This window comes from Zingiber officinale, chromosome 11A, assembly GCF_018446385.1.
Source record: "Zingiber officinale cultivar Zhangliang chromosome 11A, Zo_v1.1, whole genome shotgun sequence".
NCBI lineage: Eukaryota > Viridiplantae > Streptophyta > Magnoliopsida > Zingiberales > Zingiberaceae > Zingiber > Zingiber officinale.
Window position 1 is genome coordinate 16070345 of NC_056006.1, and position 26208 is coordinate 16096552.

Below are 26208 nucleotides of genomic sequence, written 5' to 3' on the forward strand. Positions count from 1 at the left end.
TCTCCTATTCCCAAGCATAAGAGCTCTCTTTTCTACTCCTTTCTCTTCTCTAGCAAGTAAGAAATGTAGCATCAACTGCTGCCCTCTTCTAGAAACAAGAGCAACCTCATATCTTCTTCCTCTTCTCATGTTTTCTAGGATTTTGTTGACACTGCAAGAATAGTCCTATTTTGTCTTGCATTACTCTCATTGTGTCATTTCTAAGCTCACTAAATCTAGTCAAGGAAGCTAACAGAAGCTAAAGCTCTCATCTTTTGCTTCTTCTTCCATATCTTCTCTTCTCTGTTTTCACAAAATCAATGGTCTTCTTTCTATTTTATTTTTTTTCTATACAGCATCTCTTTACAAGCAGCCCTTTTATTCCTTTGCCTAATCACAACAATAATAAGAGAAGTAAGTTATTCCTTTATTCTTTCATATTTCATTAATTGAAAGAGAGTTGTAAAATATAAATTTTTTTTATTATGTTGCTAGTTACGATGATTATTTAGATCGGAATAGAGGTCTCATATGTAGCAATGCTAAATATTATGACAAAGTGAGATTACAATTGATTTTTTTTTTACTTTGAGTCATAGATAAACTACATGGATCGACGGATCATTGTTTTAACTACACTTAACTAAGGGCTAAGGTCTAAACTTTTAAATTTAAGTTCATTTTTAGCTCCTTAAATTTGAAATTCAAGATTTTGGATTGTGAAAATCCACCTACATTAATGTTTGAAATTTAAAAAATACATATATTTTAAAAATATTTTGAGTTTTTAAAGTTAACTCTAGTTCTTCACATGAATCAGCTTTCCAAGGAGTTAGCACATGCACTTCAAGTACCGAAAGAAGAGGAATTAGGTCTCAAGGGATCACTGATGCTTACAGTCCATCCATTAATTTAAGGAAATGCTTCTAAGCCTGCCGAGATTGACCACTACAGACCACGTACGATGCAATGAGTGAGTTGGTTGGTGCTAAGCATAGGCAGACCAAGGCCTAGACTCACTTTTGAGCGCCGAATAACTTTATTTTGTATTGTATTATTATTTTTTATTTATTGAATTTAGTCCCACCACAGTTCATACATATTGATCTATATAGGAGCAACATTCAATAATGGAGGTTGGTCGGTAGATATCCAGTAAGTATCTGGTCAATCCACATTATCTGAGGAAACTCCATTATCGGCAATGAGAAAATATCTTGGAGACACGCTCCATGGATTTTGAATGCATCAAATATAATTAAAACAATTTAACTAAACTTGGAATGGGAGCAAAGTTCCTTCCAAATAAATATTAATTAGTCGGAAGGAGTCGAAGAACACCTGCACCTGGTTCCTTTTGGAATCAATTAATTATATAATAAGCAATTGAAGATATTTTTTCCATTTCAAACTTGATTTGGGCCATTAATCGAATTGATGAGATGCCTAACTCCCATTAATTTCCAATTCCTCTTAGATTTTTTTTTTTAAGTTAAATGCGATCCTGAATCTCACTTCCTTCCAAATTTTATTCAATCAATCTTATCATTAATTCCCATTAATTAAACTTCTTTATTCTCCCGTTGAATCTCACTACAAATTCACGGACCAATTGAAAATGTATATATCTTCATTAATATTATCTCAATGGCGGACATTGGTACCTTCTTCCGCCTCCTCCTACTGACCTCCTTCGTGCCAGCCCTTGTCCCGCAGGACGCTGTATTCGATGTCGATGTTACGCAACCGCACGTGCACGGTTTCATCGTCAGTAATAAAAGATTATTGATCTCATAAGGGCTGGTTATAAGCAGTAGAGATGTCTCACAACAAATTAGCTAAACAATTAGCAAAGATAGTGAATGTGCTAAGTAAATCAACTAAAAATAGAAATAGAAAATTAAATGAAGGAACTTGGTTTTTATGAGTGTTCTAGGAGTTCAGTTTTGTAAGTACCCCTGTAGGTTTTGATGTGATCAACCAAGTCAAGTTAGGTCATGTTGTTATTTGATATCTTGTCTCTAAGTGTGCAGGAATTTAGGAGCACAAGAAGTCGAGCGAAAGACGCAGCTAGCGAGAAGGACGACACCGGAGAGAGTCGACGAGTTCGGTGCGTCCGAACGACGAGGTGCCACAGAAGAGTACGCTAGCGGACGCGAAGGAAGCTTGCGGTGTTTCCGAGGGATGAGAAGTCAGAGTGGAAGACTGATCGAGAAGGCCGAAAATTGAGTTCGGGTGAGCCCTATTTCGGATGGCCGAAATCACCCAAGCAAGCAGAACCAGAGTAAGAGCCCGAACTAACAAGTCAACTGGGAAGTTGACTTCAGTCCGGGCGCCTAGATCACCTGGGCGCCCCCACGACGCCTCGCTCAGCGAGGGTTGGATCATAACGGTCCTGTCACCCGGAACCCTTCTAGGCGCCCGAAACAAAAACTTTATCGAAATCACACCTGTCGCGATTCATTGCTACAAGGACAAAACTTTATCCTCACCCAGGCACCCGGAATCCTTCCATGCACCCGGAATAGAGTTAAAATATAGCCTTGATTTCAGTAATTCAGACAACAACTTGTAATTCCTTTTCTTCTATTCTATTATTGATTGTGAGTTGTTAATGTTGTAAGCAACTACTCCACCCGAAGGAGATCTTTATAAGTGCGCTTCATTTTCTTTGGATTAGCAATCTTCTGATTGCAAACCAAATAATTCTTTTTGTGACTTTGTCTTTTTAATTAGTCTCTTAATTTTTATTACAAGTTTTCTTAATTTACCTATAAGTCGAGAAAGGGTTGAGTTTGTTTGTGCAAAACAATTCACCCCCTCCCCCCTTCTTGTTGGCCACTGATCCAGTGGTGAAGAAGAGGGTCCGGCCGTACAGTGGTCAACGACACATGGAAGTCAAAGTCAAGATGGGCAGCCTAATGTTCTGGCCGAGTGGGGAGGTCACCTCGCCGATCGGCCGTGATAGCGCCCCGGTCGGCGCGAAGACATCTCGATCACAGGTCGGGTTTCCAATGCTCAGAGGTTCTCGTATAAAAGAGTCGATGCGCCAAGCGGCATGTTCGCTCGGCCGAGCTACCGATCAACTAAGGTTGCATGCCCGTCCGAGTATGCGACCGAGCGGCTCTCCCGCTCGGCCTAGTAACAGACAAGAGACAGAAAGGACAAATTGGACAACTGGCGATATCCTTCCCGAGACATGTGCCGCCGACAGACAGCATGATCGGCGACCAGACCGAATAGAAGATCGTACGGTGGAAGTTTCCACTATCATGTCAGAGATACGCTCGGACGATTGCGGTATGGCGTCAGACGCACTTTTCTGACACACCCATTTTGAGGTATTCTTGGGGAAGGATGTACGCCTCGACGAGCATGCACTCACCTCCTCGTGATCCTATATAAGGACCCCTAGACTTCGACGGAGGTATGCGTAACTTCTTCACTGTAGCTACAGTCTCGTTACTCTGCTTCCACTTTATTTGGTCGGTGCCTGACTTGAGCATCGGAGGGTCGTCGTCGGGAACCCCTTCCCGGCTCGGCTTTGTTGCAGGTTCGCTAGAGGTCCACGCCATCTTGAAGGTCATCTAAAGACAACAGCGAGCGCCACGACCCCCGCATCTGTCAACTCGACCCTCGGACAGGATCAATTTGGCACTGTCTGTGGGAACGCACCTGAATCCGAGCCGAGAAGATGGAGGAAGCTGGACGTTCACACATCGTGACGCTCTCTCCAGAAGAACTCGACGTGCTCATCCAGGCGTGAGCGGCAAAGATAGTGGAGTAACAGCAGAAGGCGCAAGCCAAACGACTTGCGCAGCAAGCCACCTCGTCATCTGGTGGCCGAGCAGCGCTGGAAGACTGACCACAGCAGTTTTCTACCTGGGCGCAGAATAAGGGGCAAACCGGCATGCCAAGAGATGCATCGCCATCCCTGGTTCCATTCCATCGAGCCCTGTTCCGGATGCCTTCCGATCTCGCCCAAGCCAACCAGGGATCATCCGATGAGGCCCCCGCGTGGGACATCAAGAAGGGTAAAGCGCCTCAAACCGAGTCATCCCCCGAACGGATCAATCGCCAGTTCTTCGAGGCGATTCTGCAGGATCCACTCCCGAGGCATTACGCCCCCTGGTGATTGGGGAGTATAGCGGCACGACTGACCCGGACGACCACCTCAATAAGTTTGATAACGTTGCTACTCTCCATCAATATACTGACGGAGTTAAGTGCCGAGTCTTCCTCACTACACTGTCCGACTCGGCTCAACGATGGTTCCGGAGACTACCGGATGGATCAATTCTGTAACGACCCAATTTTCCTCATTAGGAGTTATAAAAGTTCTTAAAAATATTTATAAATACTTTAGAAAAATTCTAGAGATTTTTAGAAAGTTTTAGAGTATTTTTATGCAATTTTTGGAGGTCGTTTGGTATTTTTACCAAAAGAAAGAAGTTTTGACAAAAATATCCAAGCCGAGGCTCGAACCGGCAACCCCTTGACCCGAGCAAAACCCAGCTAACCAACTGGGCTAGCAGTTGTTACATAATCAAATAAAGGGAGAATTTTATTTAAGTAGTAGAAGTTAATAACAAGAAATAAAAGGAAGAAAAAGAGGTAGCAGTCAAGAATTGAACCCGGGGCTTTTGGCTCGGTCAAAACCCAGCCAACCAACTGTTCCGCGGATATTTCGCGAAAGAGTTGGCAGCGAAATAACCTTAAGTTAACAGAAATACCAGGGTTATAAAAGGAACTTAGGGCTTGAGAATTTCCCGAGCCCTAATTTCTCCCGAATTCTTTCTTCTCCTCTCTCGCTCGCGATTTCCTCTTCTGCGTGCGACGGCGACTTTTCTTTCGGGCGAAACAGGACCGCAGCTAGGGCACGATTCCGGCGGCCGGCGAGGGGATTCTCCGGGGGTGCTTCATCAGTACAAGGTTCTCCCATCAAGAAGAAACCGTAGGCACAAGGAAGAGCTAGAATCTCAAGCTTTTCCCGAAACCCTAGCAACCTTTCTTTCCGGTTGTAAGTCCTAAAAGCAAGGGTAAGTCGCTTACTCACCTGCGGTAAGGGTGGTTCCGGATTTCCGATTGATGTTTCTTTGTATCTTGATTTTTGAAGCATGTTGTGAACTCGCTGCCATGTTGCTGCCGTGAGCTTCATTAGGGTTATAAGGGAGGAATTTGGATTAGATTTCGGACTCGGTTTACTTTTGTTTTCGAATTTCTGTGAATCACATAAAGAAGATAGAAGGGTTTTTGTTGGATGGGTTTGCTGCCGTGATATGCAATTTCCTGCACCTTCTTTTAGAACCAATTGGTAATACTCAGTTGGTTAGAACAAATCTTTGATTTCATTGAGCATGTGGGGTTGTGTTTGCTGCCGTGATCCCAAAGATTTCTCTTTTATTTTAGTTCAACAGTAGCATGCTTAAAGTATTGTTGCTAGGGATATAGGAGATTTGCTATAGGATTTTCAGAGTTTGGCAGTTAACTGTGATTTGGAGATTTAGTTTGATTTCTGAAGTAGAACATGTATGGATTATGGGTTGTGCTATTCGGGAGATATATGATAGTATAAGTATATGTTATTCCTCTTGAATGATAGTTTAGGTTCTATGAAAGGGAAATTACCAGTTTACTATATTTTTGGTACCAACTGGAATATTACAGAAGCTTTTATTAGTAAAGAATGGTTTCCCCTGATAGAGGAATGGTTTCTTTTACTAATAGACTTAGTTGTGTCACTTATATTTTTGGTGATTGCCTTGGGTATGAATAGTATGGTCTTGAGAGAATTCGGCAGAAAGTTGTTAAGCTTAGTATGCAGATTTTTGTTAAGTATAGTATGCAGATTTTTAATAAGCAGATTTTCATAAGTAATACTTGCAGATTTTGATAAGTATTGTATGTGCAGATTTATTTTACATTCTATGCATGATTATATGTTACATAGTTAGTTTTATTCATAGATGCATACGAAAGATACTCTAACAGTATTTTAGGTTTAAGAAAAGTATAAGAAAGAGAAAGAAAAGTATAAGAAAGATAAAGAAAAGTATAAGAAAGATAAAGAAAATAAAGAAAAGGTCAAGGCCTTAAGTAGATCCCAAAGTCAAGACTTTAGGGATTTTTGGAACACAAGGTGCCTATTTAAAATGTCAAGGCATTTAAAGAAGAAGTAATTAAGATTATAAGTATTTTACTTTTAAGAAGAGGTTAGTACCCGACTTCCTAGGTTGTCGTTAAACAAATCCAGGTGTCCAATTCCGAGGTCTTGGCCCTGGTAGACCGAGGTCTGCTCTTTTAGGATTGGTGGCTCACTATCCCAACCTATTAGGGAACACGCATAAGATGGTACTACGCCTGGGCCCAAGAAGAAGTTGATTATTATTTTGAAGTATTATAAGTATAAGTTTTTGAACAAGTAAAACGAGTTTTACATAAACATAAAGTATTAAAAATTAAGTTTAGAACAAATGAAATAAGTTTCATATAGTTCTAAAAATCAATAAGTTTAATTCTTTATTCTACCATGTTTATCTAGTGGATGAGTAGTTTTCATGTTTACCTATTAGATGAGTAGCACGATTAGCTATTAGAATTACATGAGTAGATTCCGTAGCTTTTCTTTGCTATTAGTTTGACATGAGCAGTTATGTTTATGCTTTATTTCTTTTTAGAGCATATAGTTTCTAGTTCTTTTCGTATACATGCACATTCGTGATTTTGTGAGTTAGATAGCGCTTACTAAGCAAATTTTGCTTATAGATTGCACTTCCTCTTACTGCAGATACAGGAAAGGAAAAGATATAGAAAGGAAGACGACAAGGAGGTGTTCGAAGGATGTGTGATGCCAGGACTATGGAAGCCTTGGGACTATGAAAGAAGTTTTATTTTAGTTTCCATTGTCTTTTGCTATGTTAGGAGTATTTGAGATAGTATTTGTTATTTTGATATGATTAGGACATAGTAGAAGAATTGTAATCTTGTGTGATGATTTCTGGTGCTGTATTCTTTATTTTGGATTTATTATACTGCGTGGTTGATTGATATGTGTTCCAGCCGCTTGTGGCTGAGTATATATCGCATGTATTGTGGAATATGGTCACCGGTATAGGGAAGACTCTGCCAAAATTTTTCGGTAGGGTTTTCATGTGATTTTTAATCATACCGGTTAAGTAGAGTTAGTAGTTAAGTAACGGTCATCCTTAGAGAGTAGTAGTAGTAAGAAGGATGGTCGTTACAAATTCGGACCTTTAAAGACTTCCGAACGGCATTCCTCCACCACTTCGCCAGCAGCCAACGCTATCAGAAGACCAGTGTCAGCCTATTTTCTATGAAATAAGGGTCGAGAGAAACTCTCCGAGCGTACATCCAACGCTTCAACTAGGCAGCGATGGACATCCCCACAGTCTCATTCGAGACAATGATGCATGCCTTCACTCAGGGCCTAGTCGACGGGGATTTCTTCCGCTCGCTCATCAGAATACCACCTTGCGACTACGATTATATGCTGAAGAAGGCCAGCGAATATATCAATGTAGAGGAAGCCCAGGCGGCTAGGAAGAAAGAAACGTCGTCCGAGCCTCTGTCTTCAGCCGAGCGGCGTCCGATGGTCAGCCATCAGCCACCAAGAGGACCCCGCGCTGAGGGAATGCGCTCTCATCAGGAAACAAGGCCGCACATTGTCCAACATGTGGCGGTCAATCGACCCAAGCAAAAAGGAAAGGTATGGACTCTCATGTTTTGTTCGCTTCACCAGTCAGCAACTCACAACACCCGTGATTGTCGGAGTCTCGGCTCGATTGCTCACTCGGTGCCAAGAAGCTATCGACGCCGATCACCTTCGCCCGATCGATGCCATCGACACCAAAGTACCAGGCGACGGGTGACTAGGGAGTCCCCCGAACAACAACATCATCATCAGCCGAGGGTCAATCCCAGAGTCTCGCAGGAGCGAATGAAACCATTTGCTCGGGAGGAAGAAAACAAGAGGAACACTACTCAGGGTGAGATCAACATCATTGTTGGTGGACCAACAGGCGGTGACTCAAACTGGGCCAGAAAGTCGTACGCTTGACAGCTAAGGATCCATGCAGTAGGATGCAGTCGGGAGCGAGCACAGGGCCCCAAGATCAGCTTCGGGCCCATAGACCTGGAAGGAGTTGAAGTGTCACATGACGACGCACTCATCATCCGAGCGGTAATAGCAAATTATACTATTCACCGCATATTCATTGACATAGGTAGCTCGGTCAACATTATTTTCAAGAAGGCGTTCGATCAACTGTAAATCGACCGGGCTGAACTGCCCATGACAATCCCGTTGTATGGATTTACTGGCAATGAGGTTCCGCCGATCGGGCAAATTAGGTTGGTCATCTCGCTAGGAGAGGAGCCACTTCGAAGGACGTGGACCACTAACTTCATCATGGTTGATACCCCTTCCGCCTACAATGTGATACTGGGACGACCGGCTCTCAACGAGTTCCGGGCGGTCGTCTCAAACTTTCTGTCAGAAGATCAAATTTCTCATGGAGGACAAGGTGGGAGAAGTCTGCGGAGATCAGTTGGCCACCCGATGATGTTATGTGGAGATGATTCGAGCTGAATCAAAGTCCGATCGGAAGGCACCGCGCCTCGAGGTAAACACCATAACCGAAAAGTATCCCACCTTAGTTTATGAAGAAAAGCAGGAGGTGCAGATCCAGGATGGCCGACCGGAGGCCACCACATTCATTGCATCAGACCTGGAAGCGGGCCCGAAGGAGGAGCTGATCAGGTGCCTGCAGCGCAACCACGACGTCTTCGTGTGGTCAACGCACGAGCTACCAGGCATCTCACTGATCGTCGTGCAGCATGAGCTCCATGTCCGGCCGGACGCTCGGCCTGTCAAGCAGAGGAAGCGGGACTTCAGTGCGGAGCAGAACGTCATAATCTGGGCGGAAGTCAAAAAACTCCTGGAGGTCGGCCACGTACAGGAGGTGCAGTTCCTAAGTTGGCTCGCGAATGTGGTGTTGGTCTCCAAGCTGGGCAATAAGTGGAGGGTCTGCATCGAATTCTGGGATCTGAATAAGGCATGCCCAAAAGACTTTTACCCTCTACCCTGAATTGACCAGATGGTAGACTCGACCGTTGGATGCGAGCTGATAAGCATGCTGGATGCCTATCAGGGTTACCACCAAGTGCCGCTCGCCCGGGAAGACCAAGAGAAAGTGAGCTTCATTACGACGGACGACACCTATTGCTACAACGTAATGCCGTTCGGACTGAAGAACGTCGGTGCCACATACCCGCGACTCATGAACAAGGTGTTCTAAAAGCAGATCGGGCGAAATTTGGAGGTATATGCTGATGACATACTTATTAAATCAATCCGAGCGGCCAACCTTTGTGCAGATATAGAGGAAACCTTTCAAACGCTGAGGACATACGGAGTCAAGCTAAATCCCCAAAAGTGTCTGTTCGGAGCAAAGAGTGGTTGCTTTCTGAGGTACATTGTTACCGAGCGGGGCATAGAGGCGAATCCCAGCAAAGTGAAAGCGCTGCAAGACATGCCGCCTCCCCGAAACTTGAGGGAAGTGCAACGCCTTACCGGTCGGATAACGGCTTTGTCACGGTTCATCTCCAAAACGGCCGATCGAAGCTTGACTTTCTTCAAGATTCTACGTCGAGCCACCAAATTCTAGTGGGATAGAGAATGCGACCAGGTGTTTGAGGAATTAAAGTTTATCTAAATTCTTTGCCTGTATTAGCTAAGCCCAACATTGGCGAGCCGCTCCGCATCTACTTATCCTCGACCGAGAATGCTATAGGCTCGGCGTTAGTACGACAAGACAACGAAGAACAACCCGTGTATTTTCTGAGTCACATTCTAAAGGATGCTGAGTCCCGCTACACTGGTCTTGAAAAGCTTGCTTGCGCGCTTGTCCTCGCCGTGCGGAAGCTTCAACCTTATTTCCTCGTGCACATGATAATCGTCATGATGAACAACCCTTTGGGGAGAGTCCTCAATCCAGAAGCATCCGGACGGTTGATCAAGTGGACAACTGAGCTCAATGAATTCGATATCCAGTATCAGCCTCGCACGACAATTAAGGCGCAATCCTTGGCAGATTTCATCACCGAAGTGCATAATCCCGAGCCCAAATCTTTATGGAAAGTATATGTGGACGGGTCCTTCACTCGGCTCGGGAGCGGTATTGGTATTTTATTGATTTCTCCCCAGGAAGAGCGGGTGCAGCTGTCCGTCCAGCTAGATTATCGTGGACAACCAATAATGAAGCAGAATATGAATCCCTCATCGCTGGATTGCAGGCTGCATGGCACGTAGGAGCAAGCCGGGTGGTGATATACTCAGATTCTCAGCTTGCTGCTCAACAACTGTCAGGAGCTTTTGAGATAAACAATGCAAGACTCAAGCTCTACGCGGAGGCCTTCGAAAAGCTCAAAGCCAACTTCAGCGAGGTGGTCATACAAAAGATCCCCTGAATGAAAAATCAACTAGCAGATGAGTTGGCTAAGCTTGCAAATTCGATATCTCCGATCGTCATACAACAACTGATTGAGCAGGTGTCATTAGTGGCTCGAATTGACAAGATGGAGGGCCTCATGTTCCCGAGCAACTGGAGGACAACCATAGTGGAATTTTTACGATTAGGAACTACGCCGCCCGGTCGGGAAGAGGCCCAGTTGATAAGGAAGAGAGCGGGTCGGTTCACCCTCATCAAGGATCAGCTCTAAAAAAAAGGTTTTTCCCGTCTGTTACTAAAGCGCGTCAACTCGGAGGACACGGAGTATATACTAAAGGAAGTGCATCAAGAATCTTGCGGGGGACACCCGGGCGACCGCTCGTTGGCGAAAAAGATTCTGCTAGCCGGGTACTTTTGGCCGACCCTCCAGGAAGATACCGCTCGGACCGTCGCCACTTGCCTTTCCTGTCAAAAATATCACAACTCCACCCACCAACCCACTGAGGAGATGAAGGCGTCTATAGTGTCCTGCCCGTTCGACTAGTGGGGCATGGATATTGTGGGACCTTTCCCGATGGCAACTGGGCAGCGGAAGTTTTTACTTGTGGCGGTGGACTACTTCTCCAAATGGGTCGAGGTCGAGCCATTGGCGAAAATAATTGAGCATATGGTCAAGAAGTTCATCTGGCAGCATATAATATGTCGGTTTGGCATTCCACGCTGGCTCGTGTCCGACAATGGGCGGCAGTTTGTGTTGGATCGAGACGTGCTAGAGGGGGGGTGAATAGCACTCGTGGCTAAATCGTTCGATTAATTAAGACGCAGCGGAATAAAAAGCAAACACACACAAACACAGAGGAATTTACTTCGTTCGGAGCCTAAGGCGACTCCTACTCGAAGGCCCGCGATCCTTGATCACTTCCGGTGGGCAACAACTATAAGCTCGATTATTACAGACTAAGTATTACAAGAGATGCGATAAAGGAAATCTATACCGACGACGAAAAAGAGGAATCTTGGAGCTCTGGGTCGTCGTAGACGTGTAGCAGCACTTCCGGGAGTCTTTCGGAGCAGCACGTTGAGTAAAGAAGGCTTGGAACTTGTTATCCTGGTGCTGCTGCTCGAGATCCATTATAAAGGGTGTTCAAGGCGCCTTAAACAGGCCGAGTCACCCGCGGAGATCAGCACAGACTTGGTCGAACTTCATCCAGTTCAAGGCGCCTTCAGCCTACCCAAGGCGCCTTCAACCTTCGACCCAAGGCGCCTTGAATCTTCATCTAAGGCGCCTCCAACCTTCTGCGCTGGCTTTTCCTGGTTTGCACCCGAGGCGCCTCCAAGCTCCATGGAGGCGCCTCGGACACTGTTCATCCGAGTTGTAACTTGCTCCTTTGTTCCTGCAAACTGTGTTAGTCCCAAACACATACCCTGCAAAACAAAGTTAGCACAGAAACATCATAGAAGTGATAATGATAGTCTCCGGACTATCCGAGCCTGACTTTGGGTTTCCAACCGGAAACCCTAGGTCGACTCGACGCCTACTGTTCCCTCTATGGGGAACGCGTCCTCACCTACTCCACTCAGGAGATTTACCTGATGCTAGTGCGATCCTCCAGATCGACTGGACTTTTGCTCAGCATTCGACGCTTCCGGACTTTTTGCTGGACATCCGCTTCCCGGCTAGTCCAGACTTTCACCTGGTTCGCGACACCAGGGCTTTCCACCTAGGGTTACCACCCCCTAGGACTTTTGCCTGAAGTCATCAACCTGCCAAGACTTTCCGCATAGGGTTACCACCCCCTATGACCTAAGGTTACCACCCCTAGGGTTTTTCCCTTTGCCTAACCGCAGCTAGGACTTTTCTCCACCTAGGGTTACCACCCCCTAGGACCTAGGGTTACCACCCCCTAAGGTTTTTCACCTGCCTAACCGCAGTTAGGACTTTTCTTGAAATACTCATTCAGCATGTTAGATCACAACATACCTTAACTTTGAATCCTTTGCCATTATCAAAACTTGGGTTCGATCGTCGGATGCTTCCCGCACCAACAATCTTCCCCTTTTTGATTATGGCAACCTAAATTCAAAGTTAAGTAAAAACAACTGCATAAAAAGGTTTTAAGTGAGCAAGCTTAAGTATATAAAATCAAATCAACGCCTAACTTAAGCTAACACTTAAACTCTTGTGAAGCTCCCCCTTAATACAGGGTTTCCTCTTTTAAATTTTTACTTTTAACTTAGTTAAAGTTTACTTTTGAATTTTCTTATTCTCCCCCTTTGCCTTTATCAAAAAAAAAAAAAATCCAGTTTCAATTTTTCTTTTTTGAAGAATAAATTAGACTTAAAAACAGGCTAAGTTGAAAAGCCACTTTTTACCTAAAATTTTGGAAGCACTGAGTTTAAAATTTTGTAAAACTATCTGAAAGGTAACCTAGAAAATATCTTAGCGATAATATATAACGTTAGGTTTCAAGGTTGGATAAAAGATTTTAAAGTTGCTTTATGAACCACTTAGCTAAGCCTTTTGTGAACATTGAACTTTGAAAATTTAGCTTAAGTGAAAAGTGCCTTAGCTTAAAAAATTTGTAAATTTTTAAGTTGAAGAGAGAGAGTAGCTAAAAAATTTGATTTAGGTTATCTATTCAGTTGGTCCTTAAGTCCAAGCATAAGTCAAGTTGAATAGCAATGTAATTGTTGTTGATCAGGTATCAGAGCCCTAAAGTATAGGCATTTTTAATTAACAGATTGAGTATCCTTTGCCAACTGTCTAACCTTGAGTTACTTGCTTAATGTCCACAGGACAATAGCTTTCACTTGGTTAGTCAAGTTAAGTTATTTGGTCCAGTTAGATTTGACTAGAGCTTGAGAACTTAACTTGATTAATGTTTATTGCATATTTAACGCCCAGACTCATATTGATGCACAGATATAAGCATTCTTGAGTCCAGGCAATACCCTATGCATCTCACGCCGTTCTATGTGTGTCAATCACAATCAAGGTAAACCTAGGTGTTTGTGAGATGCTCTGGCTTATTTCTAGGGGAACATGATTTCTAGGGGAAAACTTAGGCTAAATCCAAATGTTGAAAATTCTAAGAAATTGGAATTTTGAAAACTGTTTTTCCTAAAATTTGAAAAGAGAAAAAAATAATTATGGTAAGATGTCTACTCTACCCAGCACATTCCTATTTGCCTTCTTAGTCCACTGAACTCAAGTTCAGGTAAGGGTTTTGTGAAGATGTCAGCTAAGTTTGATTTGGACTCAACATGGTTGAGTGCAATTTCACCTTTAGCTACATGATCCCTTACAAAGTGGTGTTTTACCTCTATGTGTTTGGTTGAGTTCGTCGTCTTCGTCCTCCGAAGAAGATTCGTCCCAGGTTGCCTTTAGAGCCTTCTTTTTTCTTTGCTTCTTGGCTTCCTTTTGATTGGGGCAGTTTTGAATCTAACACAAAGTTAAACCAACCCCTTAAACTGAACCACAATTCATCTCACCACAATTATAGGATTACCTTATTGAAAATTTAGATCGGGTGAGATGACTAAGAAATTAAAACTAAAATTAACTTAAATCAAATTAATTCAAAATTAATTTCAAAATCTTTTAAAACTTAATTTCAAAATCATTTCAAAAATCTTTTGAAAATCAATTTCAAAATTATTTAAAAATCATTTCAAAAATCTTTTGAAAATCAATTTCAAAATTATTTAAAAATCATTTCAAAAATCTTTTAAAACTTAATTTCAAAAATCTTTTAAAACTTAATTTAAAAATCATTTCAAAAATCTTTTAAAACTTAATTTCAAAATCATTTCAAAAATCTTGTAAAACTTAATTTCAAAATCATTTCAAAAATCCTTTGAAAATCAATTTCAAAATTATTTAAAAATCTTTTCAAAATTATTTTCAAAATTACTATTTAAAAATCTTTTCAAAATTATTTAAAAATCTTTTCAAAACTATTTTCAAAATTATTCAAAAAACTTTTCAAAATTATTTAAAAAACTTTTCAAAATCTTTTCAAAATTATTTCAAAATTATTTTCAAAATTATTTAAAAATCTTTTCAAAATTATTTAAAAATCTTTTCAAAACTATTTTCAAAATTATTTCAAAAATCTTTTGAAAATCAATTTCAAAATTATTTAAAAATCTTTTCAAAATTATTTTCAAAATTATTTAAAAATCTTTTCAAAATTATTTAAAAATCTTTTCAAAATTATTTTCAAAATTATTTCAAAAATCTTTTGAAAATCAATTTCAAAATTATTTAAAAATCATTTCAAAAATCTTTTGAAAATCAATTTCAAAATTATTTAAAAATCATTTCAAAAATCTTTTAAAACTTAAAATGCAAAGTATTTTTTTATACAATGGATTAGAAAACATAGTGTCTGCTTCAATCATGCTATCTTTAATCCATTAAAAAGAAACCAATTCAACTACTTCATGTGTAGGAGTTGGATCAATGGATGTTGGATAGTGGATGCTCCAGACATATGACTGGAGATAAATTGAAGTTTTCAAAGCTCAAATTAAAAAATTTAGGATCAGTTGCATTCGGCAACAATGGTCAACTTAAAGTAATCGGAAGAGGTAATATCGAACTCAGCTCCGAGTTATTATTAAAAAAGTTCTGTTAGTTGATAATTTCAATTTCAACTTACTAAGTATAAGCCAATTATGTGATAGCGGATACTTAGTCACTTTTGACAAAACTAGGTGTTTAGTCAGAAATATTGAAAATCCTGAAATTACACTTAAGGGACTTAGGAAAAATAATATGTACTCAATTAATCTACCCACATCCTCAATAAAGTGTTTAATAACACAAGAAGAGGAGACTGACTTGTGGCACAGAAGACTGGGTCACACTCACACAAGACTCATTTCAAGAATGAGTCATAACGGTCTAGTTAGAGGTTTGCCCAAACTAAAATTCATTGAAACCTCAATCTGTAATGCTTGTCAACAAGGAAAACAAACTAAGTCAACACACAAACCAACAAATCTAGAAAGAACCAACTCATTACTTGAGCTCCTTCACCTTGACCTATTTGATTCACATGGAGCCAAGTCATTAAGCAAGAACCAGTATTGCTTAGTAATAATTGATGACTATTCTAGGTTTACATGGGTAAGATTCCTAAAAACAAAAGATGAAACCTATGAAACATTTAGTAATTTTTGCAAATTAATAGAAAATGAAAAAGATACTAAAATTAAAAGAATAAGAAGTGATCACGGGGGAGAATTTGAAAATCATAGATTTACTCAATTTTGTAAAATAAATGGATATCTACATGAATTTTCATGTCCTAGAACCCCTCAGCAAAATGGCCTGGTGGAACGTAAAAATAGAACACTACAAGAAGCCGCCAGAACTATGTTAAATGAATATAATTTAAATCACCAATTTTGGGCTGAAGCCATAAATACTGCAAATCACATTCAAAACAGAATTTTAATCAATAAATATCACAAGAAAACTCCTTATGAACTATATTATCATAAAATTCCTAACTTAAACTACTTAAAAGTATTTGGTTGTAAAGTTCACATATTAAATACTAAAGATTACTTAGGAAAATTTACACCCAAATCTAACCAAGGAATATTCTTAGGATACTCCTCTACCAGTAGAGCCTTTAGAGTATATAATCAAAATACCTTGAAAGTTGAAGAAACAACTAATGTAATATTTGATGAAGAAAATATAGGGCTCTGATACCAATTGTTGGATCGAGACGTGCTAGAGGGGGGGGTGTGAATAGCACTCGTGGCTAAATCGTTCGATTAATTAAGACGCAGCGGAATAAAAAGCAAACACACACAAACACAGAGGAATTTACTTCGTTCGGAGCCTAAGGCGACTCCTACTCGAAGGCCCGCGATCCTTGATCGCTTCCGGTGGGCAACAACTATAAGCTCGATTATTACAGACTAAGTATTACAAGAGATGTGATAAAGGAAATCTATACCGACGACGAAAAAGAGGAATCTTGGAGCTCTGGGTCGTCGTAGACGTGTAGCAGCACTTCCGGGAGTCTTTCGGAGCAGCACGTTGAGTAAAGAAGGCTTGGAACTTGTTATCCTGGTGCTGCTGCTCGAGATCCCTTATAAAGGGTGTTCAAGGCGCCTTGAAGCCCTTCAAGGTGCCTTAAACAGGCCGAGTCACCCGCGGAGATCAGCACAGACTTGGTCGAACTTTATCCAGTTCAAGGCGCCTTCAGCCTACCCAAGGCGCCTTCAACCTTCGACCCAAGGCGCCTTGAATCTTCATCTAAGGCGCCTCCAACCTTCTGCGCTGGCTTTTCCTGGTTTGCACCCGAGGCGCCTCCAAGCTCCATGGAGGCGCCTCGGACACTGTTCATCCGAGTTGTAACTTGCTCCTTTGTTCCTGCAAACTGTGTTAGTCCCAAACACATACCCTGCAAAACAAAGTTAGCACAGAAACTGTTGGACCCCGTGGTAGTTTTGATGTGATCAACCAAGTTGGTTAGGTCCTGCTGTGTTTGATCCCTGTGTCTGAGTGTGCAGGAGCTTAGGAACACAGGAAGTCGAGCGGAAGACGCAGCTAGCGAGAAGGACGGCACGGGAAGGGAGCCGACGGGCTCGGTGCGTCCGAAGGACGAGAGAGCTGTGGAAGAGTACTCCGGTGGGCGTGAAGAGCGTGCGCGGCGTTCGAGGGACGTTAAGCCGGGACGGAAGGCTGCTCGAGGAGAAGGGAATTGGGTTCGGTGAGCCCTATTCGGGTCGCAATCACCCAAAAGAACGGAGCTTGAAGCTAAAGAGGAGAAGAAAAGAAGACAAAAGAGGCTGAAATTATTGTTTAAAGGCGCCTTAAACACATTGAAGGCGCCTTGAACACATGAAGGCGCCTTGAATGATTGTTTAAGGCGCCTTGAGCAGTCCAGTTTGACCGTTTACACTGCGGATAAAGTTTTATCCATATCGAGGCGCCTTAAACCTTGTTGGAGGCGCCTTGGACCTCGAGATAGACTTTCCAGGAGCTATAAAGGCCCCTGGAGCTAGGAATTCAACAACAACTCAAGCAATCATTGTGTAGCCATTCCTAGCAATAGTTCTAAGCTTCCAAAGTGTAAAAGGCTTCTCCGCCTTTAGCAAAGGAGATTTTTCTACTGAGCTTTTTCTTACTGCCCTGGATTAACAACCTCCTTGGTTGTAACCAGGTTAAATCCTATTTTCTACTTAATTTCTATTTCCTTGCTTAGTTTAATTTTATTTCTGCCTTTACTTATTTACTATTGCATTAATTGAGTTGAAATCCGAGGAGGGTATTTTTATTTTGTGTTTTCAGCAATTCACCCCCCTCTTGCCGGCCTCCGCTGCACCAACAAGTGGTGTCAGAGCCAAGTTGCCTCAGAAGGACTAACCGCCAACTGAAGCACTACGATCAAAACGATGGCCGGAGCGAACATCCATCCCCCAAAGTTCGACGGAGACTTCGCAACATGGAAGCGCAAAATGGAGGTATTTTTTAAAACAGACTTTGATATTTTAATTACTATGAAATATGGTTTTGCAGCTCCTAAAGACAAAGAAGAAAACACGTGGAGCAAAAAGGAGCAAGCAGATTTCGTCGCCAACGAAAAGGCTGAGTTCCACCTACTCAGTTGCTGCCTCAGGAGGTAAATCGGATCGGAAGCTACGACTCCGCGAAAGATCTCTGGGAAAAATTCCTGGAGCTTCACGAATGTACCCCCGAAGCGAAGCTAGCGAGGCGCGACATCCTCCGGAACCAGTTGACGAACCTCCGGATGAACCAAGGCGAGAAGGTAGCGCAACTCCAAGCGATAATCAAGGAGCTGATAACGCAACTAACGAACTTTGGAGAAGAGGTAACCAACCGGGACTCTATCCGGTATGCGCTCAATGCCTTCCCGAGAACTCCAGAGTGGGCCTCCTTAGTAGATGCATACTACATCTCTAAGGACCTCGAGGTAAGTAGTTTAGAACAGTTATTTTCGACTTTTGAACTTCACGAATCTCGAGTTTCAGAGCCAAATGGAGTAGAGAAGACCGGTCGAACATAGCTCTAAAGGCAAAAGTAATCGGTTCGACTCCAAGCCTCAGGCGATGAATCCAAGCGGCACTACTGGTAAAACGGTTCAATAAGTTTTTAATTCTAATAAATTTAGATTGCAGTCGAAAAAGCATCAACGAAAGAAAAGGGTGGTTCATTGCTACAATTGCAACGAAGAAGGGCACATCAAGGATGACTGTCCGAAATTAAAGAGAAAAAGAAAGGAAAGAAGCAAGAAACCCAATCGACCCAAGCACAAACTCAAGGCTACTTGGTGATTCATCATCCTCCGAGTCGACATCGAAGAATTCTCGGGACTAGCACCGATGGCCAACCATCAGCTAGAAGAAACGTCTAGCTCAGAAATGAGCATAGATGAAGGGGAGGAACATCAGAAGGAGAAAGCAATGATGAAGGGGGAGCATCGCAAGATGAGGTAAGTAAGGTACGTGCCCTAAACTCTAAACAGTCTTTTGAGTTTATTAAAGCTTTGTCTAAAGAATTAGATCAATTAGAAAAAGAAAATAAAAATTTGAAATCTGAAAATAAAAATCTAAAATTAGAAATTGAGAAATTAAGAAATAGTACATGTTTAAATAGATTTCCAAATTCAAAAATTAAAGTTTATGGAAAATTGAACTGGTATATTAGAAACCATCAGGGCCAGCTTAGAAGGATACCCAAAAATTATGTACCCCCTAAGTATCTGAATAACCCTGTAGGTAGGAACCTCTATTGGGTTCCAAAATCTGTGCTTAATTAATTTTTCAAAAATTAAAAGCTTACAGTGAGAAAATTAAATATTGAAATTCTTTATGGAAGCTTTGTCTAAGGAAGTGGTTGTTGCTCCAATAACCAAGAAGGCCTAGTGCCTCGCCACGACCTGGAAGCTAAAATATTGAAAAAAAAATGTTTAATTAACTTTCTGAAAAAGCATTAAACTAGAATTAAATAATGCTTTAAAAGTTCTTAAATCGTTTTAAAATTCTAAAAAGTCAGATTGTGAAAATTCAAAAATTTAAATTTGACTTAGAAATTTTTTTTTGAAAATTCAAAATTTTGACTTAGAATTTTTTTGTTTGGAAAAAATCGTTTTTGAATTAGAATTTTTTTTAAATTCTATACATTTCACTTAACTTAGGTTATTTTTTTAACCCCATTTTTGCTGTGATCAAAGGGGGAGAGAAAAATACAAGTTTAGGGGGAGTTAGAAAATTTTGAAATTTCTGTTATTATAAAAAGTGTTGCGATTTTACTAATTGCAAAAAATTATGCTTAACTTGTTAGTTTAGTAATTTTTTCTTTAAAATTACTTTTTATGTCTATTTTAACCCTAACTTGAACTTGGGTTGATGCACATCAAAAAGGGGGAGATTGTTGGACCCCGTGGTAGTTTTGATGTGATCAACCAAGTTGGTTAGGTCTTGTTTGATCCCGTGTCGAGTGTGCGGGAGCTTAGGAACAGGAAGTCGAGCGGAAGGCACAGCTAGCGACAGCACGAGAAGGGAGCCGACGGGCTCGGTGCGTCCGAGGGACGAGGCTGTGGAAGAGTACTCCGGTGGGCGTGAAGAGCGTGCGGGCGTTCGAGGGGTTAAGCCGGACGGAAGGTCGCTCGAGGAGAAGGCCAGTTGGGTTGGGTGAGCCCTATTCCGGTTGGTCGCAATCACCCAAAAGAACGGCTTCGAAGCTAAAGAGGAGAAGAAAAGAAGACAAAAGAGGTTGAAATTACTATACTGTAGCATGAACCTTGAAGGCGCCTTAAACACATTCAAGGCGCCTGAACACATTGAAGGCGCCTTGAATGATTGTTTAAGGCGCCTTGAGCATGCTTTGACCGTTTATGCTGCGGATAAAGTTTTATCCATATCGAGGCGCCTTAAACCTTGTTGGAGGCGCCTTGGACCCTCGAGATAGACTTTCCAGGAGCTATAAAAAGGCCCCTGGAGCTAGGAATTCAACAACAACTCAAGCAATCATTGTGTAGCCATTCCTAGCAATAGTTCTAAGCTTCCAAAGTGTAAAAGGCTTCTCCGCCTTTAGCAAAGGAGATTTTTCTACTGAGCTTTTTCTTACTGCCCTGGATTAACAACCTCCTTGGTTGTAACCAGGTTAAATCCTGTTTTCTACTTAATTTCTATTTCCTTGCTTAGTTTAATTTTATTTCTGCCTTTACTTATTTACTATTGCATTAATTGAGTTGAAATCCGAGGAGGGTATTTTTATTTTGTGTTTTCAGCAATTCACCCCCCTCTTGCCGGCCTCCGCTGCACCAACAGAAACATCATAGAAGTGATAATGATAGTCTCCGGACTATCCGAGCCTGACTTCGGGTTTCCAACCGGAAACCCTAGGTCGACTCGACGCCTACTGTTCCCTCTACGGGGAACGCGTCCTCACCTACTCCACTCAGGAGATTTACCTGATGTCAGTGCGATCCTCCAGATCGACTGGACTTTTGCTCAGCATTCGACGCTTCCGGACTTTCTGCTGGACATCCGCTTCCCGGCTAGTCCAGACTTTCACCTGGTTCGCGACACCAGGGCTTTCCACCTAGGGTTACCACCCCCTAGGACTTTTGCCTGAAGTCATCAACCTGCCAAGACTTTCCGCATAGGGTTACCACCCCCTATGACCTAAGGTTACTACCCCCTAGGGTTTTTCCCTTTGCCTAACCGCAGCTAGGACTTTTCTCCACCTAGGGTTACCACCCCCTAGGACCTAGGGTTACCACCCCCTAGGGTTTTTCACCTGCCTAACCGCAGTTAGGACTTTTCCTGAAATACTCATTAAGCATGTTAGATCACAACATACCTTAACTTTGAATCCTTTGCCATTATCAAAACTTGGGTTCGATCGTCGGATGCTTCCCGCACCAACAATTTGTCGGACAGCAGCTCTGAGAATGGTGCGAGGGGTACGACATTCAGCAACACTTCACCTCTATAGCCTATCCGCAAAGCAACAGGCAGGCCGAGGTCGCCAATCCGGAGATCCTTCGGATTCTTCGAGTTCGGCTCGACCATGTCGGTGCCAGTTGGGTAGATGAGCTCCCAGGCATGTTATGGGCGATTCGCACTACCCCTAAGGAGGGAATGGGGGGTCACGCCTTTCCACTTGGTGTACGGAGGAGAGGTTGTCGTTCCCGTGGAGGTCAGAGTAGAATCCGATCGGGTGCAACAGTACGACGCGAGTAATGCCGAGCGGAGGCAACTGGAGCTGGACTTGATAGGCGAGGCGCGAGCCAAAGCAGCCATCCGGCTAATGGCGTACTGGTAAAGAAATGAAGCAGAATTACAACAGGCGAGTGATTCCCAGGGCATTCCAGGTCGGCGACTTTGTATGGAAGAAGGTGAAGTCGGTCGGCGATGTGAGCAAGCTGGAGGCGCCCTGGGCTGGGACCTTTAAAGTCATCAAGAAGCTCCGATCGGGCGCCTATTACCTTGAAGATGAAGACGGACGGCAGCTAGAACGACCATGGAGCGCTAACCATCTCCAGCCGTACCGAGCTGGGTGAAAGGAGCGCCTTGATAGTCCTGCGCCAGCCTGGGGAAGACTGAGCAGACGCTGAAGGAGCAGAGGATTGGCTGATCGGATCGGAACGGATGAGAGATCGCCTGATCGTCAGTCGAGCAGGAGGAAGTGAGCTGAGTGGCTGAGCAGCGATGGGGTTGGAAGGCCAATCGCCTTGAGATGGGGTCCGGTCAGAAGATAGCGCTTCCATAGTCGCTTGAGCCAAGGGAGGAGGATCGTCCATCTGCTCGGACACGTGTACGATTGAGGTGGCCGAGCGGGTGGGTGTGCCCGTTCGACGGTGTTTGCATGCAACCAACGGAAGTTCATCATTGGAAGACCCGGCTTCCTCGGGCCGAGTGGCCGGATGAGTGCTCGACGGAGCGGTCTCTCCTGCGGCGTCGGTAGTGACGGTTCGAGCGGCAGACGCCTCGCCCACCGTCTACGCCTCTTCGCTCTCGCCTTCATGAGAGCCGACTGGGGCGATGCCAAGTCTCTCCGCCTCCTGCGCTGCAGCTACCTCTATCTCGGCAGCCTTGCGTTTTAGCATGCCGAGCACTACCGATTTCATCATGGTCGCAGCTGCAAGAAAGAGAAAAGAAATCTGTTAGACCCAAAGAAAAGGAGAGAAATTTATTTCTTACCAGGGTCGTTCGGAAGCCGCGTTCGAATCGGGCTTAAGCCGAACAGATACAGCATCCCTTCGGGCAGCAGCTTGTGGATGTCCAGCTTTAGCCCGACCAGCAGGTTAGCCGCGTGTAGAAAAGCGGGCTCGGTTCTATACCTTTTCGGGTCGGGAGGAGGTGGTAGAGCAGTTTGCCATTGGGTTCGGAAAGGTGGCGACTCGGGGATGCTCAAAAAGAAAAAATAGTCCTTCCAGTACTGGTTGGAGGTAGACATCTTATCAAAGAAAACCAAGCCGATCCGAGATTGAAACAAGAAGGTGCCTATCTCGGACTACTTGGGGTAGTAAAAATAATGAAAAATCTGAGGCTTGAGGGGAATGTTGTGCACTCGGAAGAGCACAACTACGCCACACAGCAGCCTAAAGGACTTGTGCACAAGCTGGCCGAGCGGAATACGAAAGTAGTTACACACTTTTGTGATGAAGGGGTGGATGGAAAACCTAAGGCCAGCTACGAATTGGTCACGGAAGAAAGTAACAGTGCCGACCGGCGGGTCATGGGGTCGATCGGACGGCTCGGCCAGGGTAAGCTTGTGGTCGGCAGGGATATCATAAGCATTAATCCGATTAGAGGCATCTCCCGAGTCAAACTGACTCTCCATGGTTTGGTACCAGAGGCCAGGAGAGGGGTCAGAAGAACTGGCCATGAGCAGAAAATGAAAACACAGAAGGTTCATCAAAAAAATTGATGGAAAGAGCGGCAAGAGAGGCGATGCCAAGGAAAGCAAAGGGAAGCAAACGTGAAAACAAGAGAGGATCAGAGAGCTTACAAAAGGAGACCTAGGAGAGGAAGGGAGAAGATCGCTGGAGCGTTGGAGGCCGTGGAAGTCGATGAAGCACGCGGAGGCAGCAACAGTGGAACAGAAGTCGGCGCCGGTGCTTTATAAAGATCGGGCTCGGTCAACCTTAGTCGTCTGATCTAGGTCGCGGAGATCGAAGTTGGCATCTGACCGTTGAATTCAAACCGCCGCCTATCCCCTCGGAGCTGATGCCCTCGCCGTACGATGACGGCGGTGGCGCCACGTGGCAACAGGGTAGAGGGCGACATTTAATGAATGCCATTATGCGGGCATGGGCGCGTGCTCAACTTTAATGGCAAGGATTTGCATGAATTCCAAGGAGATCTTGAAGACGTCAGCATTAATCGCCCTCGGGTCAGCAAAGTAATCAGCGACAAGCAAAACTTCCCAAGGCCCAGCAGGTAGGCTGCTGAGCAGTTGCTTGGCACCCTCACTGTGCCTGAACAGAAAAGCACTCACCTCAGTGGTCGAGCGGCCGCTACACCACCAAACTAGTAGTCCAGTCAGTCGGATTTTCAGCCTCCTTCGACTAGACTTGAGGGGAAGGCACATGATCCGGTGGTGAAGAAGAGGGCCCGGCCGTACAGTGGTTAACGACACGTGGAAGTCAAAGTCAAGATGGGTAGCCCAATGTTCTGGCCTAGTGGGGAGGTCACCTCGCCGATCGGCCGTGATAGTGCCCCGGTCGGCGCGAATATAGCTTGATCGCAGGTCGGGTTTCCAATGCTCAGGGGTTCTCGTACAAAAGAGTCGATGTGCCAAGCAGCATGTCCGCTCGACCGAGCTACCGAACAACTAAGGCTGCATGCCCGTCCGAGTATGCGACCGAGCGGCTCTCCCGCTCGGCCTAGTAACGGACAAGAGACAGAAGAGGACAAAGTGGACTGCTGGCGATATCCTTCCCGAGACATGCGCCGCCGACAGACAGCATGGTTGTCTACCAGACCGAATAGAAGATCATACGGTGGAAGTTTCCACTGTCATGTCAGAGATATGCTCGGACGATTGCGGTATGGCGTCAGACACACTTTTTTGACACTCCCATTTTGAGGTATGCTTGGGAAAACGTGTACGCCTCGACGAGCGTGCACTCACCTCCCCGAGATCCTATATAAGGACCCCTAGACTTCGACGGAGGTATGCTCAACTTCTTCACTGTAGCTACAGTCTCGTTACTCTACTTCCACTTTATTTGGATGGTGCCTAACTTGAGTGTCGGAGGGTCGTCACCGGGAACCCCTTCCCGGCTCGGCTTTGTTGTAGGTTCGCCAGAGGTCAACGCCATCTTGAAGGTCATCTGAAGACAGCAGCGAGCGCCACGTCCCTAGCATCTGTCAACTCGACCCTCGGACAGGATCAGCAACCAAGGGACCTACAATTGGTATCAGAGCCAGGATACTTCAGAAGGACTAACCACCTACCAAAGCAAAGAAACCAATGGTCAGACCAAGCCTCATTCCACCAAAATTCGAGGGAGAATTCACACACTGGAAACACCAAATGAAGGTATTTCTAAACACTGATTTTGAGATTCATTTAATAATCAAGTATGGTTTTGTAGTTCCTATGGATCAACACGGAGAGGAGAAGGAGGAGAGTCTTTGGATGAAGAAAGAACAAAATGATTCCGTATCAAATAACAGAATGGAATATCACTTGCTGAGTGTGCTGCCACCTCGAGAAGTCAATTGTATTGGGAGCTACTTGTCGATCAAAGATCTTTGGGAGAAATTCCTGGAACTCCACGAAGGCACATCCGAAGCGAAGCTCATAAGATGAGACATACTTCGGAACAAACTAACGAACATCCATCTGGAAAGAGGTGAGAAGGTAGCCGATCTACATGCAAAGATCAAAGAACTAATCACCGAACTCGAAAACCTTGGTGAAACAATAACCAACCAGGACTCGGTATGCTACGCACTCAATGCCTTTCCCAGGACTCCAGAATGGACCTTGATAATCGACGCCTACTACATTTCAAAGGACTTGGAAGTAGGTACCCTAGATGAACTCTTTTCTACTTTAAAATTACATGAAACCAGATGTACAGGTACAACAAAAGAGTCAAGCCAGATTCTGACACTAAATGCAATCAAGAAGGATAAACCCGAGTCAAACTCGGAAGGAGATTAAGAAGCTTACATGGTAAGGAAATTTAGAAAATGTTTTAGATCTAACAAATTTAATGAAATGCAGACCAGAAAAAATCCAAGAAATAGAAGAAGAGTTCGATACTACCGGAATCAAAAGGAAGGACAGATAAACGAGGACTGCCTAGAACTCTAAAAGGAAAAAAGGCAAGATGCCCAAGCAAAAACAAGCACAAGAATTTATAGGCTACTTGGGACGAAAGCTCATCATCTGAGTTAGAAATAGAAGAATATGCCGAACTAGCACTAATGGCGAGCCATGAAGAGCAAAGCACTTCAGAGGCCAGCATCAAAGAAGGGGGAGTGACTTCAGATGAATGCAGCAAAGCAGGGGAGAGTTCGGCTTCAAGTCTGATATAGTAAATGAACTATGCCTCTTACCTCCCGATTAACTCTATTTTGAAATTAAATCCATAACAAAATCAATGTGTAAGTTAAAAAGTAAAAATGATAATTTGAAAAAGGAAAATGTAGAAATAAAAAACATTATAACAAAATCATGTCTAATAGAAGATTTTGAGAAAGTAAAACTTGAAAATGCTAAATTAAAGGAACAAATTGAAAACAC